At 40.8% G+C, this 12,399-nt stretch overlaps 1 long non-coding RNA gene across 1 annotated transcript; it reads left to right on the forward strand.

Moving 5' to 3' along the window:
- The first annotated feature begins 6,133 nt into the window (after nt 1-6,133).
- Nucleotides 6,134-8,481, forward strand: LOC149982857 (uncharacterized). Its single transcript, XR_016496677.1, has 2 exons — nt 6,134-6,407; nt 6,582-8,481. It is a non-coding gene; the product is annotated as an uncharacterized LOC149982857 (long non-coding RNA).
- Nucleotides 8,482-12,399: the final 3,918 nt, after the last annotated feature.

The following is a 12,399-nucleotide window of genomic DNA, read 5'->3' on the forward strand; positions in this document are numbered from 1 at the left end:
AGGGACCCCAGTGTTGAGGATCAGCGTGGCAGATGTGTTGTTGCATAGGCCTACTTCATGCGATGATGAACCACAACCCTTTCTCTGTGGCCATGTATCACTACAATGTCTGTAGCTGATCAGATCTGAGGATTACTGTAAATAAAAGAGAAAAATCTACAATACTTAGAACATTTTATACAATGTTAATTCCTCAATCACTGTTATTGTGGTCAGTTGAAGAAAATGAAGACAAATAAAACATTCCTGTCAACCTTGCTATAGCAATAAGCGGTCCTGAAGTTGCATGTCCTAAAGCTTGAGTGTTGAGGTGCTGTTGCTATTGCTGTCCTTTCAGAGCAGACAGGGACTGTTGATCATGTAGCCTGTGATTTCTCTGGGTAAACATACTGTATCTAAATAGGGCTTGGACACCGGAGATTCAGAAAAACATTTACTAAGCATCACCATGGCTCTGAGTGTCACCTTTAGACCACATTAATGCAGATGTGGAGATTTTGAACCAATCAGCATTTCTTTACCATCACATGATCAAATTGATCACATTCACAGCCTGGAGGTTGGGAATGCCTAGGATTCATAGATGCTGTCAATCTTTCCTGTGTCTTCTCTCGGTGATATGTCTGTGCTAATAATTACATTTGATTGATGTCCCACAGCATTGCATGATGGCTAAGAAAATGATAGAATAATACTTTGTGGTGAATACACATGTCAAATGGGATGTTTTCTGCCATTATCTTCTCCTACTGAATTGGTATGTACAGTTGAAGTTTACATACACCAAATACATTTAAACTCAGTTTTTAACAATTCCTGACATTTAATGGTAGTGAAGATTCCCTGTCTTAGGTCAGTTAGGATCACCACTTTATTTTAAGAATGTGAAATGTCCGAATAATAGTAAAGATAATTATTTCTTTCAGCCTTTATTTTTTTCATCACATTCCCATTGGGTCAGAAGTTTACATCCACTCAATTAGTATTTGTTAGCATTGCCTTTAAATTGTTTTGACTTGGGTCAAACGTTTTGGGTAGCCTTCCACAAGCTTCCCACAGTAAGTTGGGTGAATTTTGGCCCATTCCTCCTGACAGAGCTGGTGTAACTGAGTCAGGTTTGTAGGCCTCCTTGCTCGCACACGCTTTTTCAGTTCTGCCCACACATTTGTGTATTCACATCCAGTGTGAATAGAGAAGGGAGATGGCAGCAGCGCTCTCTAGATGGTGAAATCAGACTGGGCGTAATAGAGGAAGAGTGAGGGCTTTACTGTGACAACTGCCCCTTTTATACAGCAGGCTACTCTAAACAGGATGTACAGTTGAAGTCGGAGGTTTACATACACCTTAGCCAAATACATTTAAACTCAGTTTCTCAAATTTCCTGACATTTACTCCAGGGAGTAAACACTCCCTGTCTTAGGTCAGTTAGGAACACCACTTTATTTTAAAAAATTGAAATGTCAGAATAATAATAGAGAGCATTATTTATTTCATCTTTAATTTATTTAATCACATTCCCATTGGGTCAGAAGTTTACATACACTCAATTAGTATTTGGTAGCATTGCCTTTAAATTGTTTTACTTAGGTCAAATATTTTGGGTAGCCTTCCATAAGCTTCCCACAATAAGTTGGGTGAATTTTGGCCCATTCCTCATGACAGAGCTGGTATAACTGAGTCAGGTTTGTAGGCCTCCTTGCTCGCTAACGCTTTTTCAGTTCTGCCCACACATTTTCTATAGGATTGAAGTCAGGGCTTTGTGATGGCCACTCCAATACCTTGACTTTGTTGTCCTTAAGCCATCTTGCCACAACTTTGGAAGTATGCTTGGGGTCATTGTCCATATTGAAGACCCATTTGCAACAAAGTTTTAACTTCCTGACTGATGTCTTGCGATGTTGCTTCAATATATCCACATCATTTTCATGCCTCATGATGTCATCAATTATACTAAGTGCACCAGTCCCTCCTGCAGCAAAGCACCCCCACAACATGATGCTGCCACCCCCGTGCTTCATGGTTGGGATGGTGTTCTGGCGCTTGCAAGCCTCCCCCTTTTTCCTCCAAACATAACAATGGTCATTATGGCCAATCAGTTCTATATTTGTTTCATCAGACCAGAGGACATGGGTCCAAAAAGTACGATATTTGTCCCCATGTGCAGTTGCAAACCGTAGTCTGGCTTTTTTATGGATGTTTTTGGAGCAGTTGCTTCTTCCTTGCTGAGCGGCCTTTCAGGTTATGCCGACATAGGACTCGTTTTTATGTGGATATAGATACTTTTGTACCTGTTTCCTCCAGCATCTTCTCAAGGTCCTTTGCTGTTGTTCTGGGATTGATTTGCACTTTTCGCACCAAACTACGGTCATTTCTAGGAGACAGAACGCGTCTCCTTCCTGAGCAGTATAACGGCCGCATGGTCCCATGGTGTTTATACTTGCGTACTATTGTTTGTCCAGATGAACGTGTTACCTTCAGGCATTTGGAAATTGTTCCCAAGGATGAACCAGACTTGTGGAGGTCTACAATTTTTTTTCTGAAGTCTTGGCTGATTTATTTTGATTTTCCCATGACGTCAGCAAAGAGATACTGAGTTTGAAGGTAGCTCTTGAAATACATCCACAGGTACACCTCCAATTGGCTCAAATTATGTCAGTTAGCATATCAGAAACTTCTAAAGCCATGACATAATTTTCTGGAATTGTCCAAGCTGTTTAAAGGCACAGTCAACTTATTATATGTTCAGATCCACTGGAATTGTGACACAGTGAATTATAAGTGAAATCTGTCTGTAAACAATTGTTGGAAAAATGACTTGTGTCATGGTCAAAGTAGATGTCCTAACCGACTTGCCAAAACTATAGTTTGTTAACAAGAAATTTGTGGAGTGGATGAAAAATGAGTTTTAATGACTCCAACCTAAGCGTATGTAAACTTCCGACTTCAACTGTACCACAAAGGCTATGTTTAATTTAGTTCATTTAATTCAAATTCAAAAATGTATCCTCCTATTCTTCACTTAATGTCCCCTATAATGCATTTAGTAAGGGTTCACACCGAGTGAGTAGCCGTTCACCACCACTGTCAGCAGCTTGCTCTCTATTGAATTATGATGGCAGGAGCTGAGAGCGCCGCATGCTTCACTCACACTCCACACACGCATGCATGTATGCACAACCTAATGGCATTCATGCTTTCATTGGGAAGGACAGGAGTGTGTGTATGTGTGTGTGTGTGTGTGTGTGTGTGTGTGTGTGTGTGTGTGTGTGTGTGTGTTCGTGTGTGTGTGTGTGTGTTCGTGTGTGTGTGTGTGTGTGTGTGTCTGTGTGTGTGTGTGTGTGTTTGTGTGTGTGTGTGTGTGTGTGTGTGTGTGTGTGTGTGTGTGTGTGTTTGGAAATGACAATAATCAAAGCATAAAAAGTCATATACCGGGTTTTACATACTTAGAACTGACGTAAGTCATAAAGAAGTGAACCCTATACACAAGTCCACTTCATCTCATTTACTCAACAGGGACCGAGAAGATGTGAGAACACATGTCTATATCTGATGAAGACTAATAGCCTCACATCGGGTCTGACAATGGGTTTCACCCGCCATTTGCGCAATGCATCTTGACTCCTTACCCAGTCAGACGCATAAAGAAAACCCACATGGGACGGATGGAGGGATGGACTGAGATGGGAAAATTGAAGTGAATTGGTGTAGCTTTTGTTTGGATGTGGAGGATCTACAGAGAAGCAGCGTTAGAGCCCCAGTCAGTGGCAAAACAAGACAATTAAAACAGACGCCCACTCTAATCACTGAATGCATCATGCAAATGTTAATTTATAAGAGTCTGTTTGTGTTTTAATGTTGGCTGTTATCACAGAATATAAATCAAGGATTTAACACTGATGAAAAGACGGAAGGTGGGGGTGGAAAGTGAGTACATGAAGGAACCCAGGGAGGAGGAAGAGAGAAAGAAAAATATGTATCATTTAAAAGGAGAAAATCCCCCAAGCTAAAACAACATGGTGCAAGACTGTAACATTGTGCAAACAAAATAGAATTGCATTTACTTTCCTATGACTTTTACTTTGTTATTACTACATGGCTAACTTTTATTATTATCTTGAAAGGAGCTTAACGTAATCAAGTTTCAAGATGTATTTGTCATATGTACGGGATACACATGGTATACACCATCCAACGTCAAATGAGAGAAAGGGATTAATGAAGGGGTGGTGACTGGGGGGTTCTCTTTATTGTCATTAAAAAAATAATGTATTTCACTTTTAGTGAATTTAGATCTGTAAAATAAAATGTAGATGCTACATTTATAAAGAGAACTTGAATCCTATTAAATAAAAACTGGACAATGTGCACTGCATATTTGTAAGGTAAATGTGACTTTTTGCACATTGGATTCGATAAAATCAATGAAACCATGTTTGTAGTCTGTGTGAGATAAATAGTCAGGCAATAACAAACAGCATATTCAAACATCCTCTCTCCCAGAGCAAGAGTGATTCATTATGGAAGCCACCCAGGGAGGAAAAAAAATATTGAAAGATAGAACATTTAAAAGAAGGAAAAAATCCACAAGCTAAAACTTCGGGTGCAGGAGTGAAAGATTGGGATAACAAATGAGAGAAAGGGATGAATTTTACCTGTTTAGAAGGGTTGATGACTTTTACCTGTTTATGTTTTCCACATATGGTGGATTTAGATCTGTAAAATCAGATGCATAGATGCAATACGTATAAAAGTGACTTGAGTTATGTTATATAAGTAAAAACTGGAGAATGTGCACAGCACATTTAATAATCATTAAAAAAACATATAATTGTAGACTGTATTTCCTATGCTCAATGCGCATATTTGTGAGGTAAATGTGTTTTTTTTTGCACTTTGGATTCCATTAAATCAATGAAACCATGTTTGCTGTCTGTGCGGGATAAATAGTCACGCAACAACAAACAGCATATTCAAACATGCTCTCTCCCAGGGTAAGAGTGATTTATTCTGCTTGTCAGTTCGCAGTTTTGATTGGAAAGGGAACCTTACCCGAGACGCTCAGAAAATGTGCCTTTGGGAAGTGTGTGTGTGTGTGCGTTTCAATGTGCATGTATGAGTGGTAGACAAGGTAAAAGAGACTCTTTTTTTAAAAGCAGCTCATGCCAAAATCAACCATAAGCTTTGAATTTAGGGTTTTGCCAATTTTGGGGTTTAAACCACCAATGTTTGACTTGTAACTGTTTTAAATTGATTTAACATTTTTTTTAACAAACTTTAATCAAACCGTTATTGACATCACTACAGTATCTACATTATATACTGAGAAAACATACTCATACAGAAATCTAGCTAGACTAGGCAAGGGGTCAAATATGACTATTAAGACTATACAGGAGACACTTCTCTGTCAAATACATTTCCTACATTACATAAAAATTGAGGTAAGCCTGGTCTGATCTTATTTACTCAGAGAAGAGGGACAAAGAGACGAGCTAAGAGCAGCTTGTCGCTTATGCCGTGTACTGAACATTTCAATATTTTGCAATCATGGCGATGACATCTTTCTGTCTTTCTCTGCTCTCCCTCATTGACCTTTGCTCTTTCGCTGTCCTTGTTCCCTCCCTTTCATGTGCGCCCTTTATTTGTCTATATTTTACTAATCACCCTCTCCAGGAGCTGACCTAGAAACCTATGGTTGTGTTTGGTTAAGCTGTGCAACACTGTTCACAGTGTGTCACCTCCTAATACAGCACAAATATATCCCACCAGGGGATTCCAGCCTACCATGGGACTTCAAGTTTCTCCAATAGCACATGGTTGCATTGAATTGTAATGTTTTTGATAACAGTTGTGTAATTACATCAGGTTCTGTATACATGTAACAGCTGACTATTGACTGCATGAAGAAGTAAATTGGTTTGTGCGTAGTGTTCTGTTCACTGTTCCCACTGACGCACACACACACACTTATCCAGCATTGTTGCTGATGGCTGTGAGGCTCTTCACACCAGTCTTTATTAAATGGTTCTCTGGGATGCCACACAAACCAAGCCCGGAAAGAGAGAAAGACAATCAATCACTTATCCACTCACACACACAAATACTCTCTTTCTCTTCTCTCCTCTTCCACAAGGCGTCACATATCCTGGAGGGAAGGAAACCAGAAGCAGCCGTCGATCTGGAACCCATCCCCCTTCCAGAACATGACCCTTGAACCAGCCCCACCCTCCAAGTGTATAGATTTAGCTCTAGCTCTAGTTCCAGTCTCAGTCCCTGCCTTGGGTCCAACCTCCAGTCCCTAAACCTCTATTCTATACAAATCCAAGCCATCTCCATTTCCCTCTGTGGGTAGAGGCAAAAAAGACTTCCCTGCCCCTACTGGGTTCCAGCAGACCGCCAAACACTAGGTGGAACACACACTTTCAAATTAGGGATCACTCATGAGTTTGTAAATGTGTAAAATCTACAGTCAATATATAATTGAATATTACTGAAACTGAAGAAAAGGCAGATAACAGTTTCATTTTCAATATATATATATTTTTTTTGAATTTTACCCCTTTTTCTCCCCAATTGTGTAGTAGCTACTATCTTGTCTCATCGCTACAACTCCCGTACGGGCTCGGGAGAGACGAAGGTTGAAAGTCATGCGTCCTCCGATACACAACCAACCAAGCCGCTGCTTCTTTAACACAGCGCACATCCAACCCGGAAGCCAGCCGCACCAATGCGCCGGAGGAAACACCGTGCACCTGGCCACCTTGGTTAGCGTACACTGCGCCCAGCCCGCCACAGGAGTCGCTGGTGCGCGATGAGACAAGGACACCCCTACCGACCAAGCCCTCCCTAACCCGGGCGACGCTAGGCCAATTGTGCGTCGCCCCACGGACCTCCCGGTCGCGGCCGGTTACGACAGAGCCTGGGCACGAACCCAGGACTCTGATGGCACAGCTGGCGCTGCAGTACAGCGCCCTTAACCACTGCGCCACCCGGGAGGCCTATATTATTCAATATTACATTTACACCCCTAAAACATCCAGCTGACTGTGTCCATGTCTGTTTAAGTGACTGATTAGAGGGAGAAGCAGGGAGATACAGTTGAAGTCGGGAAGTTTACATACACTTAGGTTGGAGTCATTAAAACTCGTTTTTCAACCACTCCACAAATGTCTTGTTAACAAACTATAGTTTTGGTAAGTCAGTTAGGACATCTACTTTGTGCATGACACAAGTTATTTTTCCAACAATTGTTTACAGACAGATTATTTCACTTATAATTCACTGTATCACAATTCCAGTGGATCTGAACATATAATAAGTTGACTGTGCCTTTAAACAGGTTGGAAAATTCCAAAAAATGAAGTCATGGCTTTAGAAGCTTCTGATAGGCTAACTGACATAATCTGAGTCAATTGGAGGTGTACCTGTGGATGTATTTCAAGGTCTACCTTCAAACTCAGTGCCTCTTTGCTTGACATCATGGAAAAATAAATCAGCCAAGACCTCAGAAAAAAATGTGTAGACCTCCACAAGTCTGGTTCATCCTTGGGAGCAATTTCCAAATGCCTGAAGGTACCACGTTCATCTGTACAAACAATAGTACGCAAATATAAACACCATGGGACCACGCAGCCGTCATACCGCTCAGGGAGGAGACATGTTCTGTCTCCTAGAGAGGAACGTACTTTGGTGCGAAAAGTGCAAATCAATCCCAGAACAACAGCAAAGGACCTTGTGAAGATGCTGGAGGAAACAGGTACAAACATATCTATATCCACAGTAAAATGAGTCCTATGTCGACATAACCTGAAAGGCCGCTAAGCAAGGAAGAAGCCACTGCTCCAAAACCGCCATAAAAAAGCCAGACTACGGTTTGCAACTGCACATGGGGACAAAGATCGGAAAAGGGGGAGGCTTGCAAGCCGAAGAACACTATCCCAACCATGAAGCACGGGGGTGGCAGCATCATGTTGTGGGGGTGCGTTGCTGCATGAGGGACTGGTGCACTTCACAAAATAGATGGCATCATGAGGTATGAAAATTATGTGGATATATTGAAGCAACATCTCAAGTCATCAGTCAGGAAGTTAAAGCTTGGTCACAAATGGGTCTTCCAAATGGACAATGACCCCAACTATACTTCCAAAGTTGTGGCAAAATAGCTTAAAGACAACAAAGTCAAGGTATTGGAGTGGCCATCACAAAGCCCTGACCTCAATCCTATAGAAAGTTTGTGGGCAGAACTGAAAAAGTGTGTGCGAGCAAGGAGGCCTACAAACCTGACTCAGTTATACCAGCTCTGTCATGAGGAATGGGCCAAAATTCACCCAACTTATTGTGGGAAGCTTATGGAAGGCTACCCAAAATATTTGACCTAAGTAAAACAATTTAAAGGCAATGCTACCAAATACTAATTGAGTGTATGTAAACTTCTGACCCAATGGGAATGTGATTAAATAAATTAAAGATGAAATAAATAATGCTCTCTATTATTATTCTGACATTTCAAATTTTTTAAATAAAATGGTGTTCCTAACTGACCTAAGACAGGGAGTGTTTACTCCCTGGAGTAAATGTCAGGAAATTTGAGAAACTGAGTTTAAATGTATTTGGCTAAGGTGTATGTAAACCTCCGACTTCAACTGTACATCCTGTTTAGAGTAGCCTGCTGTATAAAAGGGGCAGTTGTCACATTAAAGCCCTCACTCTTCCTCTATTACGCCCAGTCTGATTTCACCATCTAGAGAGCGCTGCTGCCATCTCCCTTCTCTATTCACACTGGATTTAATGCACCCAAATTGCACCAATTATGACTGCATTCTAAATCTGTATTTCCGTGACGATGATTACTACAATTTTGTGACCTTTTGAGACGGCGGTGCAGAAAAGAGTAGGTTAGGGAGACGATTCTCCACTTTGTTGCCAAGGGAACTAGAACAAAAGACAGGTGTTAAAGTACATTAGTGCTTCATTGAATTTGGCACATTATCCTATTATAGTTGACAATGTGTGCAAAGGAGGGATGAAAATCAGTTGCTTACGTCCACAAGGGACATGAATAAAACAAAATGATAAAAGGCACTCGGTTTCCTGTCCGCCCATATCTGACATGAATGGATAGGTCAGAGCAAAGGTGCTACTCTAGTATCATGGTCACCTACCAAAGCATGGTCCGTCAGAGAGACGTTAGAGGAAATAGACAAATCTGGTGCATTTTCAAAGAACTGTATTTGAACAGGGTTTATGAAAGAGGTAATTTAGTCAACTCTCTTATACACCTCTTTCAATCTATGCCAGCCAGGGGTTTCATGGGGCTCAGGCTCTTAATGTACTGTATCAGACAATAACATCCATGCTTTATCTTTCAGCAAACAGTTCATTCTTGATTGTGTTTAGACATTTTAGGTTTTGTTTTTCACACGAAATGCTCCAACTAGTCTACATTCTACACGGCTTCCCCTGGCCCTGAGAAGCAGGAGCAGGCCTGCTCCCTGGTGATAGAAACAGGAACATTCGCCTCCCCCTGTCAGACAGATGTGAATTCATTTCAGCGTGCCAATGCTGACCTCAGAGAAAAATAACCACCCAGAACTGGTATAGCAACCTGAGGCAGGGGGTGCATCTCAAAACTTTAAAATGGCTTCCTCTCTTTGTCTCCTCTCCTTCCAGTCTACACTCATCTGAAACCATGGAAGAGGTGAAAGGTGTCCCTTTCTTCTTCATATCTAAATATAGTTGAAATCGGAAGATTACATACACCTCAGCCCGAAACATTGAAACTTAGTTTTTCACAATTCCTGACATTTAATCGTCGTAGAAATTCCCTGTCTTGTGTTAGTTAGGATCACCACTTTATTTTAAATATCAGAATAATAGTAGAGAGAATGATTTATTTCAGCTTTTATTTATTTCATCACATTCCCAGTGGGTTAGAAGTTTACATAAACAATCTAATTGAGTGAAATTGTTTAACTTAGGTAAAACATTTCGGGTAGCCTTCCACAAACTTCCCACAATAAGTTGGGTGAATATTGGCCCATTCCTCCTGACAGAGCTGGTGTAACTGAGTCAGGTTTGTAGGCCTCCTTGCTCGCACACGCTTTTTCAGTTCTGCCCACAAAGTTTCTATAGGATTGAGGTCAGGGCTTTGTAATGGCCACTCCAATACCTTGACTTTGTTGTCCTTAAGCCATTTTGCCACAACTTTGGAAGAATGCTTGGGGTCATTGTCCATTTGGAAGACCCATTTGCGACCAAGCTTTAACTTCAGGAAGACTGATGTCTTGAGATGTTGCTTCAATATATCCACATCATTTTCCTCCCTCATGATGCCTCCTGCAGCAAAGCACACCCACAACATGATGCCGCCACCCCCGTGCTTCAAGGTTGGTGTTTTTCAGCTTGCAAGCCCCCTTTTTTCTCCAAACATAACGATGGTCATTATGGTCAAACAGTTCTATTTTTGTTTAATCAGACCAGAGGACATTTCCTCAAAAAGAACGATCTTTGTCCCCATGTGCAGTTGCAAACCATAGTCTGGCTTTTTTATGGTGGTTTTAGAGCAGTGGTTTCTTCCTTGCTGAGCAGCCTTTCAGGTTATGTCAATATAGGACTCGTTTTACTGTGGATATAGATACTTTTGTACCTGTATCCTCCAGCATCTTCACAAGGTCCTTTGCTGTTGTTCTGGGATTTATTTGCACTTTTCCCACCAAAGTACGTTCATCTCTAGGAGACAGTACGCCTGTCCTTCCTGAGCGGTATGATGGCTGCGTGGTCCCATGGTGTTTATACTTGCACACTATTGTGTGTACAGATGAACGTGGCATATTCAGGCGTTTGGAAATTGCTCCCAAGGATGAACCAGACTTCATTTTTCTGAGGTCTTGACTGATTTCTTTTGATTTTCCCATGTCAAATAAAGAGGCAATGAGTTTGAAGGTAGGTCTTGAAATACATCCACAGGTACACCTCCAAGTGACTCAAATGATTTCAGTTAGCCTATCAGAATCTCCTAACGCCATGACATCATTTTCTGGAATTTTCCAAGATGTTTAAAGACACAGTCAACTTAGTGTATGCAAACTTCTGACCCACTGGAATTGTGATACAGTGAGTTATAAGTGAAATAATCTCTGTCTGTTAACAATTGTTGGAAAAATTACTTGTGTCATGCACAAAGTAGATGCCCTTACCGACTTGCCAAAACTATAGTTTGTTTTAACAAGAAATTTGTGGAGTGGTTGAAAAATAAGTTTTAATGACTCCAACCTAAGTGTATGTAAACAAGTTTCAAAATAAAGTTATTTGTTTCTGGCCATTTTGAGCATGTAATCGAACCCAGAAATGCTGATGCTCCAGATTCTCAACTAGTCTAAAGGCCAGTTTTATTCCTTCTTTAATCAAAACAACCGTTTTCAGCTGTGCTAACATAATTGCAAAAGGGTTTTCTAATGATCAATTAGCCTTTAAAAATGATCAACTTTGATTAGCTAACACAACGTGCCATTGGAACACAGGAGTGATGGTTGCTGATATTGGGCCTATGTATGCCTATGTAGAAAAAATCAGCCATTTCCAGCTACAATAGTCATTTACAACATTAACAATGTATACACTGTATTTCTGATCAATTTGATATTATTTTAATGGACAAAAAATTTGCTTTTCTTTCAAAAACAAGGACATTTCTAAGTGACCCCAAACTTTTGAATTATATACTATATACAGTGCCTTGCGAAAGTATTCGGCCCCCTTGAACTTTGCGACCTTTTGCCACATTTCAGGCTTCAAACATAAAGATATAAAACTGTATTTTTTTGTGAAGAATCAACAACAAGTGGGACACAATCATGAAGTGGAACGACATTTATTGGATATTTCAAACTTTTTTAACAAATCAAAAACTGAAAAATTGGGCGTGCAAAATTATTCAGCCCCTTTACTTTCAGTGCAGCAAACTCTCTCCAGAAGTTCAGTGAGGATCTCTGAATGATCCAATGTTGACCTAAATGACTAATGATGATAAATACAATCCACCTGTGTGTAATCAAGTCTCTGTATAAATGCACCTGCACTGTGATAGTCTCAGAGGTCCGTTAAAAGCGCAGAGAGCATCATGAAGAACAAGGAACACACCAGGCAGGTCCGAGATACTGTTGTGAAGAAGTTTAAAGCTGGATTTGGATACAAAAAGATTTCCCAAGCTTTAAACATCCCAAGGAGCACTGTGCAAGCGATAATATTGAAATGGAAGGAGTATCAGACCACTGCAAATCTACCAAGACCTGGCCGTCCATCTAAACTTTCAGCTCATACAAGGAGAAGACTGATCAGAGATGCAGCCAAGAGGCCCATGATCACTCTGGATGAACTGCAGAGATCTACAGCGGAGGTGGG

This window comes from Oncorhynchus mykiss, chromosome 6 (genome assembly GCF_057628025.1).
Source record: "Oncorhynchus mykiss isolate SJ-2025 chromosome 6, ASM5762802v1, whole genome shotgun sequence".
NCBI lineage: Eukaryota > Metazoa > Chordata > Actinopteri > Salmoniformes > Salmonidae > Oncorhynchus > Oncorhynchus mykiss.